Source organism: Lagenorhynchus albirostris, chromosome 14 (assembly GCF_949774975.1).
Source record: "Lagenorhynchus albirostris chromosome 14, mLagAlb1.1, whole genome shotgun sequence".
Lineage (NCBI taxonomy): Eukaryota > Metazoa > Chordata > Mammalia > Artiodactyla > Delphinidae > Lagenorhynchus > Lagenorhynchus albirostris.
In genome coordinates, this window is record NC_083108.1 from 52627949 (window position 1) to 52645549 (window position 17601).

Below are 17601 nucleotides of genomic sequence, written 5' to 3' on the forward strand. Positions count from 1 at the left end.
TTTAAAAGTTGTTTAAAATTTTAATTTTCTAGTAAGAAAATATTATCTGAATGAATACCCTAATGGCAAACCACTGTAAAATGTTTCAGCTGCATTTGGGGCAGAGGGGTAGGGATTATCTTCAAAGCACCCCAGCTTTCTTCATGAGAAGGCCAGAGGTACACTGGTTTGTATTATTGCAACATCCATTAGGTGATCTAAGTTGCTTTTCCTTCAGCAGGGACTTTATTTGTCAGAAGGGCATTATGCTTTACCTCCAAATTTGCCCGACAATTTACTGATAAGATTCATAACCTTTGGGTTGTTCTGATATATTGACATATTTCCCGGGTTCTGAGCCACATCCTGGAAGGCCACTATAGCTTCTGGATCCTGTATAACCATACAAGTACCTCTGGATTGCTAAGAATTTCATTGAGCCCAGGCATTCCTGTCATTCCAGGCATGCTCCCTCCCATTCCAGGCATTCCTCCAAGAAAATTACCAGGCATTCTGCCAGGAAAGCCACCTGGAAAAGAGCCATACTGATCCCCTGATTGTTGTCTGGCTTCTTCCTCCCTTGGAGCTCTCTCATGTTCTTCCCTAGCCTTCTTGACCCTTTGTATTCTTTCTTTGATCTCTCGCTCTTCATGTATTCGCTCATACTTTCTCCTGTGTTCAGCAGTTTTCTGGGCCCTTGGTTGAACTTCTTTCAGCATTGCACTAGTATCTTCATCATAATCCAGTTTACAGCCATGGGCAAGATCATGGGCAGCTTCTTCCCAATGGCCCAAAAGTCTGTGTGCTTTCCCTCGCCACTTGTATGGCTAAGCAGAATCAGGATTTATTTCAATAGCTGTGTCGCAGTCTCGGAAGGCAGCATTTGGCTTCTGTAATTTGATGAAGACGCTTGATCTCTTGGCATACAGAATGGCCAAACGAGGATTTCGCTTGATTGCATCTGTGAACAAGTCAATGGCTTTCTGTAGTTCACCATCATTTAGGGCATCAATGGAAGACACTTTTTTATCATTTGCCTGATCCATTATCTCCTCAGTTATCTCTACATTTTCATCTCCCATTTCTTAAGGAGCATCAGGGTCTGGTTCAATCACACCTTCATTGTTAATTTCTAGATCACTTTCCTCACTTGATGGTTCGTCTGTCTTTGTTTTCCTCCTCCTTTTTACCGTTTTTTCTTCATTGGTATTTTCTTCCAATTTAGTTTTATGAGTAACAGGTGGTATTTTACCCCCCATGCTCTCCACCCACTCCCTCAGGAAGCACATTTCCTCCGTGTGCAGAACACTTGGATCCTGCTTGCACATTTTCACGAAGGCTCGAAGCTCACTCACTTTGAGGGTGTCTATGATCTGGAGGCAGCGGGAGGCAGCAAGAGGTGGCAGGCGCGGCGGAGGCTGAGGCCCAATCCCAGGCCCAGGTGCTAGCTCAGCGTGACAGCATAGAGGGGGCGGCTGCTGTGAGGCAGAACAGACTAGAACCTCCCTGGCCGCTGGCTCTGCCCACCCAACGGTCTCGTGACCCTGGGTCCTTCTCCCATTCATTCCTACTCTCTGCCGCTTTCCTGCACACTGGCTAGAATCTTCTAGAAGTGTGGCTGTTCATGCTGTTGCTTGCCTCTCCATGCACACCTCTCTATGCACGCATTCTTATATTCACTCAGAACGAGTGCTCTCCTTAGGTAGGTTTATTCCTAGGTATTTTATTCTTTTTGTTGCAATGGTAAATGAGAGTGTTTCCTTAATTTCTCTTTCCGATTTTTTGTCATTAGTGCATTGGAATGCAAGAGATTTCTGTGCATTAATTTTGTATCCTGCTACTTTACCAAAATCATTGATTAGCTCTAGTAGTTTTCTGGTAGCATCTTTAGGATTCTCTATGTATAGTATGTCATCTGCAAACAGTGACAGCTTTACTTCTTCTTTTCTGATTTGGATTCCTTTTATTTCTTTTTCTTCTCTGATTGCTGTGGCTAAAACTTCCAAAACTATGTTGAATAATAGTGGTGAGAGTGGGCAACCTTGTCTTGTTCCTGATCTTAGTTTTCACCATTGAGAACGATGTTGGCTGTGGGTTTGTCATATATGGCCTTTATTATGTTGAGGTAAGTTCCCTCTATGCCTACTTTCTGGAGGGTTTTTATCATAAATGGGTGTTGAATTGTGTCAAAAGTTTTTTCTGCATCTATTGAGATGATCATATGGTTTTTCTCCTTCAGTTTGTTAATATGGTTTATCACACTGTTTAATTTGCGTATATTGAAGAATCCTTGCATCCCTCGGATAAAACCCACTTGATCATGGTGTATTATCCTTTTAATGTACTGTTCGCTAGTATTTTGTTGAGGATTTTTACATCTATGTTCATCAGTGATATTGGCCTGTAGTTTTCTTTTTTTGTGACATCTTTTTCTGGTTTTGGTATCAGGGTGATGGTGGCCTCTTAGAATGAGTTTGGGAAAGTTCCTCCCTCTCCTATTTTCTGGAAGAGTTTGAGAAGGATAGGTGTTAACTTTTCTCTAAATGTTTGATAGAATTTGCCTGTGAAGCCATCTGTTCCTGGGCTTTTGTTTGTTGGAAGATTTTTAATCACACTCTCAATTTCAGTGCTTGTGATTGGTCTGTTTATATTTTCTATTTATTCCTGGTTCAGTTTCAGAAGGTTGTACTTTTCTAAGAATTTGTCCATTTCTTCCAGGTTGTCTATTTTATTGGCATATAGTTGCTTGTAGTAATCTCTCATGATCCTTTGTATTTCTGCAGTGTCAGTTGTTACTTCTCCTTTTTCATTTCTAATTCTATTGATTTGAGTCTTCTCCCTTTTTTTCTTGATGAGTCTGGCGAATGGTTTATCAATTCTGTTTATCTTCTCAAAGAACCAGCTTTTAGTTTTATTGATCTTTGCTATCATTTCCTTCATTTCTTTTTCATTTATTTCTGATCTGATCTTTATGATTCCTTTCCTTCTGCTAACTTTGGGGGTTTTTTGTTCTTCTTTCTCTAATTGCTTTAGGTGTAAGGTTAGATTGTTTATTTGAGATGTTCCTTGTTTCTAGAGGTAGGATTGTATTGCTATAAACTTCCCTCTTAGAACTGCTTTTGCTGCATCCCAGAGGTTTTGGGTCATTGTGTTTTCTTTGTCATTTGTTTCTCGGTATTTTTTGATTTCCTCTTTGATTTCTTCAGTCATCTCTTGGTTATTTAGTAGTGTATTGTTTAGCCTCCATGTGTTTGTATTTTTTACAGATTTTTTCCTGTAATTGATATCTAGTCTCATAGCATTGTGGTCAGAAAAGATACTTGATACAATTTCAATTTTCTTAAATTTACCAAGGCTTGATTTGTGACCCAAGATATGATTTATCCTGGAAAATGTTCCATGAGCGCTTGAGAAGAAAGTGTATTCTGTTGTTTTTGGATGGAATGTCCTATAAATATCAATTAAGTCCACCTTGTTTAATTTACCATTTAAAGCTTATGTTTATTTATTTTCTATTTATTTATTTTCATTTTGGATGATCTGTCAATTGGTGAAAGTGGGGGGTTAAAGTCCCCTAATATGATTGTGTTACTGTCTATTTCCCCTTTTATGGCTGTTAGCATTTGCCTTATGTATTGAGTTGCTCCTATGTTGGGTGCATAAATATTTAAAATGGTTAATCTTCTCTTGGATTGATCCCTTGATCATTATGTACTGTCCTCTTTTTCTCTTGTAATAGTCTTTAAAGTCGGTTTTGTCTGATATGAGAATTGCTACTTCAGCTTTCTTTTGATTTCCATTTGCATGGAATATCTTTTTCCATCCCCTCACTTTCAGTCTGTATGTGTCCCTAGGTCTGAAGTGGGTATCTTGTAGACAGCATATATACGGGTCTTGTTTTTGTATCCATTCAGCCAGTCTATGTCTTTTGGTTGGAGCATTTAATCCATTTGTGTTTAAGGTAATTATTGATATGTATGTTCCTATTACCATTTTCTCAAGTGTTTTGGGTTTGTTATTGTAGGTCTTTTCCTTCTCTTGTGTTTCTTGCCTAGAGAAGTTCCTTTAGCATTTGTTGTAAAGTTGGTTTGGTGGTGCTGAATTCTCTTAGCTTTTGCTTGTCTCTAAAGGTTTTAATTTCTCCGTTGAATCTCAACAATATCCTTGCTGGGTAGAGTAATCTTGGTTGTAGGTTTTTCCCTTTCCTGTCAAAGGACACTTTAAATATGTCCTGCCACTCCCTTCTGGCTTGCAGAGTTTCTGCTGAGAGATCAGCAGTTAATCTTATGGGGATTTCCTTGTTATTTGCTGTTTTATGCTTGATGCTTGTAATATTTTTTCTTTGTATTTAATTATTGATAGTTTGATTAATATGTTTCTTGGCATGTTTCTCCTTGTACATATGCTCTATGGGACTCCCTGTGCTTCCTGGACTGATTGACTATTTCCTTTCTCGTATTAGGTAAGTTTTCAACTATAATTTCTTCAAATATTTTCTCAGCCCCTTTCTTTTTCTCCTCTTCTTCTGGGACCCCTATAATTCTTATGTTGGTGCATTTAATATTGTCCCAGAGGTATCTGAGACTGTCCTCAATTCTTTTCATCCTTTTTTCTTTATTCTGCTCTGCAGTAGTTATTTCCCTCTTTTTTCTTCCAGGTTGCTTATTCGTTTTTCTGTCTCAGTTATTCTGCTATTGATTCCTTCTAGAGAAGTTTTAATTTCATTTATTGTGTTGTTCACCATTGTTTGTTTGCTCGTTAGTTCTTCTAGGTCCTTCTTAAACATTTTTGTATTTTCTCCATTCTATTTCCAAGATTTTGGATCATCTTTACTGTCAGTACTCTGAATTCTTTTTCAGGTAGACTGCCTATTTCCTCTTCATTTGTTTGATCTGGTGGGTGTTTACCTTGCTCTTTCAACTGCTGTGTGTTTTTCTGTCTTCTCATTCTGCTTAACTTACTGTTTTGGGGGTCTCCTTTTGCAGGCTGCAAGTTCGTAGTTCCTGTTCTTTTTGGTGTCTGCCCCCAGTGGGTTGTGTAGGCTTCCTGGTGGAGGGGACTGGTGCCTGTGTTCTGGTGGATGAAGTGGATCTTGTCTTTCTGGTGGGCAGAACTGCGTCCAATGGTGCTTTTTCGGGTGTCTGTGACCTTATTATAATTTTAGCCAGGCTCTCTGCTAATGTGTGGGGTTGTGTTCCTGTCTTGCTAGTTGTTTTGCATAGTTTGTCCAGTACTGTAGCTTGCTGGTCATTGAGTGGAGCTGGGTCTTAGTGTTGAGATGGAGATATCTGGGAGAGCTTTCACTGTTTGATATTACATGGAGCCGGGAGGTCTCTCCTGGACCAATGTCCTGAATCAGCTCTCCCACCTCAAAGGCACAGGCCTGACAGCTGGCTGGAGCCCCAAGACCCTGTCAGCCACATGCCTCAGAAGAAAAGGGAGGAAAAAAAGAAAGAAAGAAAATAAATAAATAAAATAATTAAAATAAAAAATTTAAAAATTATTAAAAATAAAAAGTAAGAAAAAAATTTTAAAAAGAAAGAAAGAAGAGCACAACCAAACCAAACAACAAATCCAGCAATAACAAGTGCTAAAAAACTATACTAAAACAAACAAACAAAAAAGAAAATGGACAGATAGAACCCTAGGAAAAATGGTAAAAGCAAAACTATACAGACAAAATCAAAGAAGCATACACATACACACTCACAAAAAGAGAAAAAAAAGTATATATCTATATATATAAAATAAAAAAGGAAGAGAGCAACCAAATCAATAAAAAAATCTATCAATGATAACGAACTCTAATTACTAAACTAAGATAAACATAGAACCAGAAACAAATTAGGTGCAGAAAGGAAACCCCAAGTCTACAGTTGTTCCCAAAGTCCACTGCCTCAATTTTGGAATGATTCGTTGTCTATTCAGGTATTCCAGAGACTCAGGGCACATTAGGTTGCTTGCGGAGATTTTAGCCTTGCTCCTGAGGCTGCTGGGAGAAATTTCCCTTTCTCTTCTTTGTTCGCACAGCTCCTGGGGTTCAGCTTGGGATTTGGCCCTGCCTCTGGGTGTAGGTCACACCTGGGGGTGTGTATTCTTCCCTCAGACTGGATGGGGTTAAAGGAGCAGCTTATTTGGGGGCTCTGGCTCACTCAGGCTGAGGGGGAGGGAGGGGTACGAAATGTGGGGTGAGCTTGTGGCGACAGAGGCCAGTGTGATGTTGCAACAGCCTGTGGCGTGCCATTTTTTCTCCTAGGGAAGTTGTCCTTGGTTCACGGGACCCTGGCAGTGGCGGGCTGCACAGGCTCCCGGGAGGGGAGGTGTGGAGAGTGACCTGTGCTTGCTCACAGGCTTCTTGGTGGCAGCAGCAGCAGCCTTAGCGTCTCATGCCCGTCTCTGGTGTCCACGCTGATAGCCATGGCTCGCGCCTGTCTCTGGAGCTCATTTAGGCGGCGCTCTGAATCCCCTCTCCTCGCACACCCCGAAACAATGGTCTCTTGCCTCTTAGGCAGTTCCAGACTTTTTCCTGGACTCTCTCCCGTCTAGCTGTGGTCCACTAGCCCCCTTCAGGCTGTTTTCATGCAGCCAACCCCAGTCCTCTCCCTGGAGTCCGACCTCCGAAGCCCGAGCCTCAGCTCCCAGCCCCCACCCGTCCAGTGGGTGAGCAGACAAGCCTTTCAGGCTGGTGAGTGCTGGTCGGCACCTCTGTGCGGGAATCTCTCTGCTTTGCCCTCTGCACCCCTATTGCTGTGCTGTCCCCTGTGGCTCCGAAGCTTTTGCCCTGCGACCTCCACTTCTTTGCCAGTGAAGGGGCTCCCTAGTGTGTGGAAACTTTCCCTCCTTCATTGCTCTCTCCTAGAGGTGCAGGCCCTGTCTGTATTTGTTTCTTTTTTTCGTTTTTCTTTTTCCGTACCCAGGTACGTGGGGGAGTTTCTTACCTTTTGGGAAGTCTGAGGTCTTCTGCCAGCATTCAGTAGGTGTTCTGTAGGAGTTGTTCCACATGTAGATGTGTTTCTGATGTATTTGTGAGGAAGAAGTTGATCTCCGTGCCCTACTCCTCCACCATCTTGAAGGTCTATATCTTAGCTCATTTTCTTTATCACTTTTCTGTTTCTATTTCATTGATTTTTATGCTTACTTTTGTTCTTGCCTTCCTTTAGATTAAATTTGCTTATCTTTTTCTTATTTCTTAAATTGAAGCATAGATCATTGATTAGAGAAAATTCTTTTTTTTAAATATATGCATTAATCCCATAAATTTCCCTCTAAGCAGTTTAGCTAAAACTAACAAAATTTGATATAATGTGTCCTTATTTTCACTCAATTTACATGTATTAAGATTTCCTGTTTTCGGTGATTAGCTGTGTGACATTTGACAAATGTAGACGGTTGTATAATCACCACCACAATAGAGATTTAAAATAGTTACTTCACCCCCATAAAGGTCGCATGCTCTTTATTATACAAATCCTCCTAACATCACCATCCCCTCTCAAGAATTGGTCTTATGATTGTACGCTTGCAAGAATGTCAAATAAATGGAATTATACAACATGTGCCCTTTTGAATCCAGCTTCTTTCACTTACCAGGATGCATTTTAGATTCACCCATGTTGTGTTGACCAGTTGTTTTTCCTTTTTATTGCTGAGCAGTGTAACATTATATGGATGTGCCAGTTTGTCAGTCCATTCTCTAGTTGAGGGACGTTTGGGGTTTTCTCCTGTTTTGGCTATTGTAAGTGTTCATAAACAGAGTTTTATATTTTTATTATACTTGGGAGTAGAGTTTCTGGGTCACATGATAAGTATAGATTTGCTTTTTAGGAGGTTGCTCTGCATCCTCAACAACACTTGATATTGTAGGGGTTTTTTTAAAACCGTTTTAATAGATATTTAATGATATCTAATTATGGTTTCATTCACATTTCTTTAGTGACTAGTGATGTTGAGTATATTATCACAGGCTTATTTGCTGAAACATTTGTTCAAATTTTGTCCATTTTTTTGTGGTTATTAAAATTTGAGAATTTTTTGTTAATATATTTGAGATATATCTTTTATCAGATATGTGATTTAAAATATTTTCTACCAGTATGTGACTTTCCTTTTCATTTTATTAACAGTGCCTTTTGAAGAACAGATATTAATTTTGATGAAGTCTATCAGTTTTTCTTTAATGAACCATTCTTTTGATGTCATGTCTGTGAAATATTTGCCTTAACTAAAGTAATAGAGATTTTCTCCCATGTTTTATTCTAGAAATGTTACAGTTTGGGGTTTTGCATTTGTTTTGCACACATTTTCTTAGCAAGAGGAGTAGGAGAAGGGGGAATTTAAATTGAAGATATTATAAAATAACACATGCTTTGTGAAAAGACTGAATTCTATAGTATCTGTTATAGACAGTGCATCCTCAAATCATGCCATGTAGAAATATTATGTTATAATATAAATAAGCTTTTAATTTTGTCAGTATTTGTTAAGATTATTTAAAAGAAAAATAGTGTCAAAACATAATACTGTCCTAGAGCTTGCCTTTCCTCCTGCTTGGCAATATATTTATCTTGGACAGCTGATCATTTTAGTACAAATAAATTTGTTTTGATTTTCAGTGATTATATAATAATACCTAGATTAAATAACTCTCATTTTGATGAACTTTGAGATTCTTCCTTTTTTTTTGCTATTGCAAATGGTTTTATGTAGTTTTGTCTATTTCTGTGACTGTATCCCTAGGATAGATTTCTCCAAGTGAAATTGCTGGATCAAAGACTATATAGAGTCCATACACAAATTTCCCAGTTTTTTCCTGTATTATCTTTTAAAGCTCTTTCTTTTTGATCCAAGACTCAAAGTTCACAGTTGAATTTAATTTTCTGTCTCTTTTGCCTCTTTTTAAAGTGAACTTGAATATTTAAAGAGCCCAAGCCATTCAGTTCATAGAATGTCACACATTCTGGAATTGTTTGCTGGTTTCCTCATGATCTAATACTGGATAAACATTTCTTACAATAATGCTACATAAGTGATGTATTCTTCTTGATGTCTTATATCAGGAGGTACATAAATGTTAGGTTATCCCACTGTTGGTGACCTTACTTTTGTTACACTTGGGTTACAATGATGACTGTCAGACCTTTTAATTGCCAATTCCCCATCAGTAATCAACAATCAATCTATGATATATGATACTTTGCTACTATGATAATCTATTTTCCAGTATTCTCTTACCCAGAGGTTTAGTGTCCATTGATGATCCTGGCCTAAACCAAATATTACAATGAAGAATGGTCATTTTCTAATTCTGTCCTACATTTACTAGCTAGCTTCCCTCTTCCTCTTTATCTTCTTTCCTTTAAAAAAAAAAGTATCACTGTAAACAAATTATTTATAGTATTATATTTGTTAGTCATTTGTTAGTCATTTTTGGCTGCCTTTACATTTGTTAGTCATTTTTGGCTGCTGACAGCTCTTGCAAGCTGGCTCCTGGGTCGTTTTGGTGTGACCCCATTAATCACTGAGCAGTCCCTTGCTTTCTGGAACTACAAGCTGTTCCAGGTTCTCCTACTTTTTCTGCACCACACCTGGAACCAGCCATTTTCCCAAGGAGCTCTAGAACATTTCGAGAAGAATCATATTTAGAAAACAATTTCTGGGTGTAATGTGTTCATTGTTACTGATGTGGCATTTCTTATAGATCCTTTCAGTAGGTAGACATGTTACTGAGTGCAAGCTCCTACTCCTTGCTGCATGACAGGTCAATAAATCCAGAGACACGTGTTGGGGCAAGAAATAGTGATTTTATTTGGAAAGCCAGCAGACTCAGAAGATAGTGGATTAGTGTCCCAGAGAACCATCTTACCTGCGTTATAATTCAGGCGTCTTTTATACTAAAAGGGGAGGGGAGTGTGGCTGGTTGTTGCAGACTTCTTGGTGCTTGCCAGTCACCAGAGGGGGTGTGATAATCCTATGTTGTTGCAGCTCTCCACTTAGATCTGGTCACAATGGTCCTGTAAACCTCCAACAAGACAATGGTTATTTTCTGTTCTGCAACTTTTTATCTTTATATGAATGGAAGAATGTTATACCTTTAAAGATCAAGCCTGGGAGACAGAACATTGAGACAGGGCTATTATGTATATTTCAGGCTATAGGTAACATTCTTTCAGGAAACGTGCAGAGCCACCATGACTCAGCACAGGCAACAGAGCACAAAGGTTAGAGCTAGAGGAATAGATCCAATATAGAGTCAGGTTTGTTCTTCTCTGTTACAGATAGAGCTTTAGGTAATGTATATCTCGCAAATAACATGAGTTCATATAGATATTTCCAGTCAAATGTAATAGTACAGTGTTTCCTTGCTTATATTTTTAAAGTTTTGTATTTGAATATCCTCTTACTTACAGTGAAAATCCTAGACTCTAATGACATTATTATATTTACATATTAGCTTTAGTCTATATGTACACACACACATAATAGTTTTAGAATTACACTACTAATATTTCCACTAATAGCAAACTTACTAAGTCAACTTTAAGACCTCTTTGGATTTATTTCTTTCCTTGAAATAGTACATTAACTTCTGTATCTGGAAGTTCTCTTTTTAATTTATTTTTTCATAATGTTATCAATTTGCTATGGAGTTATGTCCATTTATTTCTCTATATATATGATTTAGGGTTTATTTTTTCATGCTTTTGATTTTATTTTATTTTTGAATATGTGAAACATGATAAAATATTGTTATGGTTCAAAACTTAGACTATAAAAAGGTGGTACACTTCTTACCATTTCTGTCCTTCCTTGTTCCCACCCCATCATTTTCATTATTTTATGGCTTTTCCTTCCATCCCTTTCTTCCTTCCTCCCTCCCTTCATTTTTCTGTTTTTTTTTTTTTTTTTGGCACCGAAGTCATATACTGTACACACTTGTTTTTACCTTTTCACAATGACTTATACTGGTAATTGCTCATACCAGTTTATAGAGATTTTTCTTGTTCTCCTTTGTGGTGGCAGAGAATTGGAAATTTGAATTAGTTTACATTTCCATCAAAAGTGAGTGGGGTACTGGAAGCACAGATGAGTCCTGGCCTTCAGAGATCTGTTAAGTTGACAATATGACAGACAGCAAGATATAACACCCTAGGACTCAGAAATGCAGGGACCTTTACCCTAAATTTACCAATTGGACAAGCATGGAACAAGCGAAAAGAGTGGCCCTCCTTTGCTCCCTGCTGAGAGTGAAACAGGAGCTCCAGTCCCGCTGAGGCAATGTAAGGAACAGTCTACTCTCCAACTGCAACGTTCAGGCCATTATACATGTTTATTGGCAAATTAGGGTTGTACAATTTCAGGGTTGTGGGAAGCACTTCCTTTACTCCTAACAGACTCTTCTCAAAAGTCCAATTTGTTCTGGAGTTATTCCAAAGCAGTATTTAGATTATGTAAGCTTCCTGGGGCATAAAATTATGCCATCACAAAGGGACTTAGCTGCTGTTGCCTACCCTGCTGATAAGGACAGGGAGAAAGACTTCCTGAGAGTAACAGGACAAAGGATGCCTGTCACTATCACAACTGTTGCCAGTGAAGATGGGTGGTTTCTCTTTCTTTAGAAAGAGGCAAATGTTTACTCTCCTAGTTATTGTAAAAATATTTCACTTTATGCTGTCTCAGTACAGTTTTATTTGATTGCAGAGCCTGATGTGCTCCACCATGAGGAAGGAAATAATGAACAAATCCTTCTTTTCTTAAATATATGTGCACCTAACCCTGTTAGAAATGACTTACACATATGTCAGTTTGTTTGCGGTAATGAGGCACCAATATCTACTTTGCCAAGTACTCAGACCTGAAGTACCGCTGGGGGTTTGTAACACTGTTCTGAAATGTGGACTGTAAAATAAAAATGAAAAATCTATTTAATATATTTATCTAGACCAGCAATCTAATATATGTATTACTTTAGAAGATCTTAAAATATGAGCCCCCAAAACTGATATCAAATAGTTTAAAACTTTTTAATGGCTTTACTTTCCCCAATGGAGATTAAAAATTTGCTATAGTATGTATTGTGGAAAGATAGAATATTTACAAAGAAAGTAAGTGCAACCAAGGACGTCACATTTGCCAATTTTTAGTATTCTTTCCAGTTTGCCTTTGGTCTCCTAAATAGTTAATGCTGCATGTTAACATAATTTCCCGCCACTTAGAAACAACATATACTCGGAAATCCCACATTTTAATTAAGAGACTCTTACCCAATGAAGAGGTCTTGTCAGAACAACCTTTTCTACTTTATGTCAACTTCCTGTTCTGACTACAGATTAATTACAGATAAAATGATTTGGAAGATTAGCCAGAGGACTATTTCTCATCTTTGTTAACATTACTCTTTCTTTTCTATTTATAAACAGTGAGTACACTGGCTATAAAAGAATAATATTGGTACTATCCATTAAGTGCTCTTTATTATTGAGTATTCCTACAAATTCTTACCACTTGTGAGGGTAAGGTGACATTTGGCTATAAGGTGAGCATTCTGTATGCAAAGGAACTCTATAAAGAAAATGAAAACAAGATGAAAGCAATAAGAGAAAGGCTCTTCCTTATGGATTATTCACTCCCAAACATATGCAAACAAAACCCAGTCTGAAAACCAATTAAAGCATTAAGCACACCAATTGTTTTACCCAAAGTACATTAGGAGCCACATAGAAGAGGTGTTATAGCAAAGTACAAATGAGTCTGAGGAAGGCCGGTGAATTTTCAATAGCAAGTTAGTGTTGACCCTTGACCCCTGGAACTTTTGACAAAGTAAACTGTAGGCCAAGGTATGATTGGATTCTGCTCCTTGGTTTCTGAAATTCCTACCTCATGTCATCATGTTTATGAGCACTTTTTGGCACCTGGGTCAGAACAAACAAATCTAGAAAGGGACTCAGTGAAAAAGCCAAATAGGAATTGCATACTTTGAGACTTCTAACTATATTTTGTACTCTCCTGAATCCTGAAACATGGCTAAATATGTTTTCTCACACACACACACACACACACACGCACACACTGTATATATATATATATATATATATATATATATATATATATATATATATATATATCATTGCTAGGTATATAGAGGTTATATACATGTCTTGGAGTTGGAATTGGAGAAGTTCAGTTTCAGGGAATCAGATATCACAGCACCAATTTTGTTGTGACAGGAAAAAAAAAATAATCTAGCATCACTTTTCGGTAAGATGTAACTTTAAATTAATGGGTTATGCCTCCTTACTGTTTTTTAGCTGTCTCAGAAAGAAAGAAAAAAACTGTTGTGGTTTCATCTCTTGACCCTTGAGAGATTCTAAGAACAACCATTATTCTTAAGACTGGATGACTAAGGGCAAATCTTAGATGAAACAGCCTGGTCTTCATAAGCCTCTGAGATTTTTATATTCCTTACAGTTATTCTAATCATTTTGCAAGTGGCTTTAGTTTGTCTAATTTTGAGAAGTGACTTGAGAATTATAACTCAGATTTTTGCATTCTGTTGTGTTCTCTTTTAATTGTACTTATCTTTCTTACTCAGAGTCAGCTTTACAAAAGGCAAGCACTGACAGAAACCTGCAGAAAGTTCCATGATAATGAGAAGTAATGTGAAAATGTCTCCATTTCACACTATATTTAATAATTAATTTGTTTTTTCAAAAGTATCCATTACCCATATGACTTTTTTGTTTGCATATGAGTTCATATAATACAGAAATATAAATATGCTATGAATCTCACCCATGTGTTGTTATATCTGCTACCTGATCTCAAATTTTGAAGAAAGATTATATGTTTGTTCAGGAATTAAGCAGGCCTTTTGCGTTATTATGCAAAGATTTTCCTGCCTGAAGTTTAATTGTTTTTCAGATAAAGTCATAATGTGGTTTTAAGGTTTTCTTAGTTGGAAAGCAACAGAGAATGTCTCTGTTCAATTTTAACCAAAGAACATTTTTGAAAGGATACCCAGGCATCACAGAATTAGTAGGAGACCACAGAGCAAGGCTGAGAAAGCATCAAGAAGCAAACTATCAAAGAAAGCAGTGATCATTTTGAATACACTAAAATTATGAAATTCTGATAAAAATGTTGCTTTTAACAGAACAGTAGAAAACATCTCAGAGACAGAAACAAATATATACAATGATCATAACCAATGATAAATTATTTAAATTATATTAAGAATTTTAAAAGTCAGTATGAAAAGCAGAAAACTCTTAATAGAAAAGTATATTAAGGAAATGAGCAGGCAGTGCACAGAAGAAATTTAAATGTCTAATAAAAGTGAGCTGCTCAACCCCACTGGAAATGAAAATAAAATTGAAAGTGAGATTTTGGTTCATATCTATCAACCTGATCAAGATTACAAAGGCTGAGAAAAAAAAAAGATTACAGAGGCTGAAAATGCTAAGTGCTGGTGAGGGTCTGGAATAAGGGTACAGCTTGTACACTACTGGTGGTATTATAAATTTGTTCAACAACTTTATAGAGTGACTTGCCAATCTGGTAAAGCTGAAGAAACTTTCCGCCTGTAGATATGTACTTTACAGTAACTCTTATACACGTTTATATAGAGAGATGTATAATAATGCTTATGGTAGCTTTTTATGTAGAAGCAATAATATTGAAAAACATAAATGTCCATAGACAGAATAGATAAATTACTTTTAGTATGTTCATATAATGGAAGATTATCAAAGGGAGAAAACAAAACTAGAGTTACCTATGTTAATATGGATAAATTTCCAAAATATTTTGTCGAGTAAAATAAGTTGCAGAATAATGTGTGGCATTTGAGCCATAGACAAAAGCCAAAGTGCAATGTCTTTTTTCTCTCAGCCTTGCTTTTAAAGCTTTCTGACTGATTAATTCAGGCCCACCCAGTTATTCTGGATAATCTCCCTTCCTTACACTCAACTGATTAGGGACTCCAGTGACATCTGCAAAATCCATTCACAGCACACCCAGACAAGTGTTCCACTGAATCACTGGGAACTATATCCTAGCCAACTTGACATCTCAATAAAGTCATCACAATGAGGTTAATAAAATATTTTAAACTTATGTGAGACAAGTTGGGAAGCTAGAGTTTTCTACATTATTTCTGGGTGAGTTAGGGACACAAACACATGGTGGATTGGGAGTGGGAACTGATACTGGTAGCATCTAGTGACCATTCAGAAAATAATTATTGAATGAATGGATTAATATATTCAGGTGACTCTTGGGGCTTAGCTGTATTGTGTATAGGTATCTTTATGAAGTTGTTGCTGGGGAGAACATCATAGAAAGAATGGTCAGTTTTAAGTATTGTTTTCCTCAGGCCTCAATCTTGCTGTGACATGAAGAAGGCTTTTTACACTGACTCCAAAACATTTCTATTTTTATCTTTTAATAATATTGCATGAGGGGTGAGTGTCTCCAGCCATTTTCTGTGTCATATCAGTATCTTATTAGGTGTTAACAGGTATTCTGTGAAAAACAGGTTCCAAGGTGAAACAAATTTGGTAAAAAATCAGGATGAGCCGGGTAACAACCAGTACAAATCTTAGTAATTTAAAACAACCATGTTTTGTATCTCACTCACAAATGTCCATTTGCATCAGCAGCAGCCTCTGGTCTATCACGGTTACTGTCTTTACTCAGAGCCAATAGGACAGAGAAGCACTGTGTGGAATTGTGTGTGTTGCTTGGACAGAGGTAGAGAAGAGCAGGGACAACACCCTTTGGCTCTTAATGCCTCTGTCTAGAATTGACACATGTCACTTCTGCTCACATTTCATTAGTCAAAGCAAGTCCACGTCTCTGCCTTGAAGAGGGTAGGAAGATGAATGCTCCTGCAGCGAGGTAGACATTATACCATCTACCACGAAAAGTAAACCACAGGGCTTCATAGAACCTAGGAAGTGCTAGAATTTGTGATAAATAACAATGAACACATTTAACCTTCTGCCAGGGCTATTGACACAGTATTAACCAATTTATTAGAATACAGATAGAATCTTTGCTTCTATTAATGAAAGAGGGCAATGTTGTATACGTAGGTAAATGCATGGACTCTGATGTCATGCTGCCTGGGTGCAAATTTCACCCCTGATTAGCTAGTGACCTTGGGCAGATTTCTTAGCCTTCTCAACCTTCGGTTCCCTCAATAATGTCTCTTACCTGATGGGTTTCTTGTGAGGATTAAATGCACATAAATCACTTATTCACTTTCTGGCAAGTTATAAGCTCTTAATAACACTCAATGGGGTTCTGAGGAATGCTGAAAAAGTGTTATAGGGTTTTGTGTTATTAGTTTACAAAACAGAAGATTTTACTCCATATCCTTAAACATCAAGAGTCTGGTGTGTGGTAGTAGATAAGGATCACGAGAGGAATTAATCAAGGCTGTTGAAAAACTCAGAATGTGCAGGACAAGGGGTGTGGCACAGGACAGGAAACAAGGAAAGTAGGGCAGCCAGAAAGAGTGACCCTGGGGAACATTATATTTCTATTATAGCTTGGAGAGCCAGCAAATTGAGTCTTTTGAAACTTCCCATAAAACATTTAGTAAAGCCCATGTGGTGCAGATAGAGTTGTAATGAAATAAGAGGTGATTATTCTTCATCACCAGAATGCTGGCACTTTAAAGGGGCAACACGATACCCGTGCTTGTGTCGATTGAGAGCATGTTACAGTTGGCCAATATGTGTCAGGTACCACTAGCTACATCATTGCAGAAGTATTTTTTTTCCTGTGGATTTTAATGATCTTTTCTTATTATGAAATATTGGCCAAGAGTTTAGATATAGAGCAGATAGATAGCAAAACTTACTAAGTTTTTAAAATATTCTTGGAAGTATTGTTATCTTATTTACTTGATAGCTTCAAGATTTGTAATTATTTCCAAAGATTCAAATGTACATTGATTATGAGTTGTCTTAAGGAATGTTGCTATGGGAAATTACTGATTCTTATAATTATTTTTGGGTGAAGCCATTTTTTTGTACTGGAATAAACAAATAATGTCTACTTATTTAGGGTTTAAGATTTTCTTATTTTTATGTGAAGGTTGATTAAAATTTCATACTACCGTTACATAATTTCCAAATAAACAAAACATGTTTCTTCCATCTCCTCAAAATAGGAGGCCTAGAAAACAAAAATAATTTCTTATAAAAAAGAAGATACACTTTTATTAAATGTCAATCAGTAGATTTCTCATAGAATTTATATTTCTCAATCAGGAGATTAGATTTGAAGGAATTGAATAAAAGTGAGTAATTTGCATAATAATAGATTTTCCAGTGTTCCTGAAAAACATATTCATACCTATTATACTCTCAGCTTGAAAGTATGATGTTCCTTTGAGATCTGGGGACTTAAATAACTCTCAGAAAAAGAATTGAAACAAGTGTCCTATTCTCTATCCGTAAATCAATGTATAACTCAGTCATGCTAAAGAAGGGGTAACTCAGGTGATATGGCTCTCTGACAGTCTTCAGCATTGACTGAAAACAAAATAATTGCTTAATTGTTTTCAGAAATATGCAGTATTTTGTTATGGTTTCCACTCTTAAAATGTTACTAGAC

The 17601-nt window shown here is 37.2% G+C and overlaps 1 pseudogene; it reads right to left on the bottom strand.

Moving 5' to 3' along the window:
• Positions 1–243: 243 nt before the first annotated feature.
• LOC132503982 (hsc70-interacting protein-like) lies at positions 244–1377 on the bottom strand (annotated as a pseudogene).
• Positions 1378–17601: the final 16224 nt, after the last annotated feature.